Source organism: Dipodomys merriami, unplaced genomic scaffold (assembly GCF_024711535.1).
Source record: "Dipodomys merriami isolate MVZ:Mamm:240054 unplaced genomic scaffold, mDipMer1.0.p SCAF_39, whole genome shotgun sequence".
In the NCBI taxonomy this organism is placed as follows: Eukaryota; Metazoa; Chordata; class Mammalia; order Rodentia; family Heteromyidae; genus Dipodomys; species Dipodomys merriami.
The window spans coordinates 10,914,057-10,917,384 of NW_027205492.1; the positions used below are offsets into that span (position 1 = coordinate 10,914,057).

Genomic DNA, 3,328 nt, shown 5'->3' on the forward strand with positions numbered 1-3,328 from the left:
TACTTTGAAAGCAAGCTTCAGCTCCTTACCGGAGTGGAAAACAAAACAAAAAAGCATCAGTTACAAATGAAATTTATAAAATAAATGCACACAATGGAAATAATTATATCTATTAAGTCTGTCAATAAAATATATCTAGTTGATGACACTCTATCAGATTCATGTCTATTCGTCTTTAGAAATGTTCTGTTTCAAAATACATGGAAATGTTCACTATGAAATTTCTTTCTAGTGCTCACTTGGGCAGCACATATACTAAAATTGGAATGATACAGAGAAGATTAGCATGGCCCCTGCGCAAGGATGACATGCAAATTTGTGAATCGTTCCATATTTTTAAGAGGAAGTGTACTACCGAACTCATTCTGTGAAGCCATCATACCCCTCATCCCAAAACCAGGCAGGGACTCATCAAAGAAAGGAACTATAGACCCATTTCTTTGAGGAACATTGATGCAAAATTTCTCAGCAAAATTCATCCAAAATATCATACACCATGATCAAACAGGATTCATTTCAGGGATGCAAAGCTGGTTCAATACACGCAAATTAACTAATATAATTCATAACATCAACAAGAGCAAGGATAAGAACCACATGGTTATCTCAATAGATGCAGAAAAGGCATTTGACAAAATCAAACACCCCTTTATGATGAAGGCTCTGGAAAAACTAGGAATCCAGAGAACATTCCTCAATGCAATAAAGGCTGTATATGACAAATCTACAGCCAGCATTATACTTAATGGTGAAAAACTAAAGCCATTTCCTCTTAACTCAGGAATGAGATAAGGATGTCCACACTTTCCACTTCTCTTCAATTTAGTATAAGAATGCCTAGCTACAACAATAAGACAAATGCAAACATAAAAGGGATCCAAATAGGGAAAGATGAAGTAAAACTCTCCCTCTTTGCAGATGACATGATTTTGTATCTAAAGAATCCCACGGACTCCAATCCCAAATTACTCAAGCTGATTTGAAACTTTGGCAAAGTAGCAGGGTATAAAATTGACCCTCAAAAATCAATGGCTTTTCTGTATGCCAACAATGAGAAAAGTGTGGCTGAAATCAGGAAAGCAACTCCATTCATAATAGCTCCACAAAAATTAAAATACCTAGGAATTAACTTAACCAAAGAAATGAAGGACCTCTGTGATGAAAACTTTAAAAACCTGAATAAAGGAAATCAAAACAGAACTTAGAAAGTGGAAAAACTTCCCATGCTCCTGGATTGGAAGGATCAACATCGTGAAAATGGCAATACTTCCCAAGGCTCTCTACAAATTCAGTGCGATACCTATCAATATTCCAACCTCATTCTTCAAGGAAATAGAAAAGGCAATCCAAAAATTCATATGGAACAATAAAAGACCCTGAATAGCAAAAGTGATCCTTAACAATACCAATTTTCAAACTCTACTACAAAGCCATAGTAATCAAAACAGCTTGGTACTGGCACAAGAACAGACCTCAGGACCAATGGAATAAAATTGAAAAACCAGAAATGAACCCACAGACCTATAGCCATCTAATCTTCAATAAGGGAGCTAAAAAAATAGAATGGAAGAAAGACAGCCTCTTCAGTAAATGGTGCTGGCAAAATTGGTTAATCACTTGTAGAAAACTAAAGCAAGATCCTTAAATATCACCCTGCACCAGAATCAACTCCAAATAGATAAAAAGACCTCAGAGTCAAAGCAGACAGCCTGAAAACATTACATGAAGGAATAGGAGAAACCCTAGATCTCCTTGACACAGGCTGAAATTTTCTTAATAGAGATCTAGAAACACAACAAATCAGAGAAAGTTGGACAAATGGGATTGCATGAAATCGCAGAGCTTCTGTATGGCAAAGGATATAGCAAGATCAATAGAAAACCCACAAATCGGGGAAAGATCTTCACTAGCCATACAACTGACAAGGGTCTCATATCTAAAATATACCTAGAACTCAAAAAATTTAATCCCTCAACAACAAATCCTCAAAGAAACAACTGCCCAATAAATAAGTAGGCTAAAGACTTACAGAGAAACTTCTCTGAAGAGGAAAGAAGGATGGACAATAGACACATGAAGAAATGCTCAACCTCCCTAGCCATAAAAGAAATGCAAATCAAAACAACATTGAGATACCACCTTACCCCAGTTACAATGGCTATAATCAAGAACACTAATAACAACAGATGCTGGAGGGGATGTGGACAGAAGGGAACCCTACTGTATTGTTGGTGAGAGTGTAAACTTGTTCAACCACTTTGGAAAGTAGTATGGAGGTTCCTCAAAAGACTCCACATAGAGCTCCCCTATAATCCAGCAATCCCACTTTTGGACATTTATCCAAATGATCACAAACAAGACCATACTAAAGCTACCAGCACAACTACGTTTATTGCAGCATTATTTGTCATAGGTAAGATATGGAACCAAACCAGACACAGCTCAGTAGATGAATGGATCAAGAAAATGTGGTATATATACACAATGGAATTCTATGCCTCCATCAGAAAGAATGGCATTGCCCTATTTGTTAGGAAATGGAAAGACTTGGAAAAAATTATATTAAGTGAAGTAAGCCAGGCCCAAAGGTCCCATGGTGTTCCTTATTTGCAATAACTAGTATATGTCTTAGACAAGTAGAAACAGTCAGTTAAGTTGATGTTAGGCTAAATAAACCCCAAGATAAAGATTCAATTTTTTTTCTTTCTTGCAATTGTTTCTAACATATTTATAAGACTATTTCTTTGTTGCTTTGTATGTCCCTCACCCACGTTATATTTCCTGTTTTCACTGTATTTGATGTTGGTATAATTTGTGGAAGGGAAGGGAAAAACAAATCGTTTAAATAGGGATACAGGTGGACCCATTGCAACAATGAGAAGTACAAAACGAACTTTACAACTTTGGCATGGGGGAGTCAGGGGTGAGTGCATGGGGGAGGAGTGGGAAGGGATGGGAAGGGGAAACAAAGGAGGAGGCAACAATACTTGATAAGAAATGTACTCATTACCTTGCTCATGTAATTGTATCTCCTCTGTACTGTATTTTCACAATAAAAAAAGAAAAATTTCTTTCTATGGTAAGAAAACTTTTACTCCAATTTTTGGTGAGTGTATTTGATCCTGGAGCAAAATAAGTTGGGCACAGAAATCACCAACTCGTCCCTACCTGTTGGTCTCCTACCCTCCATCATCTATCCTCCAACATCTATCTCCATCTACGCTCCATCATCTATTCTCCATCATCTACCCTCCATCATCTATCCTCCAACATCTATCTCCATCATCTATTCTCCATCATCTACCCTCCATCATATATCTTCTATCAT

At 37.0% G+C, this 3,328-nt stretch overlaps 1 non-coding gene across 1 annotated transcript; it reads left to right on the forward strand.

The window, feature by feature from the left end:
• Window positions 1–231: 231 nt before the first annotated feature.
• LOC138805372 (U6 spliceosomal RNA) lies at window positions 232–338 on the forward strand. The gene has a single exon (XR_011365517.1). It is a non-coding gene; the product is annotated as a U6 spliceosomal RNA (small nuclear RNA).
• The last annotated feature ends 2,990 nt before the right edge of the window (window positions 339–3,328 follow it).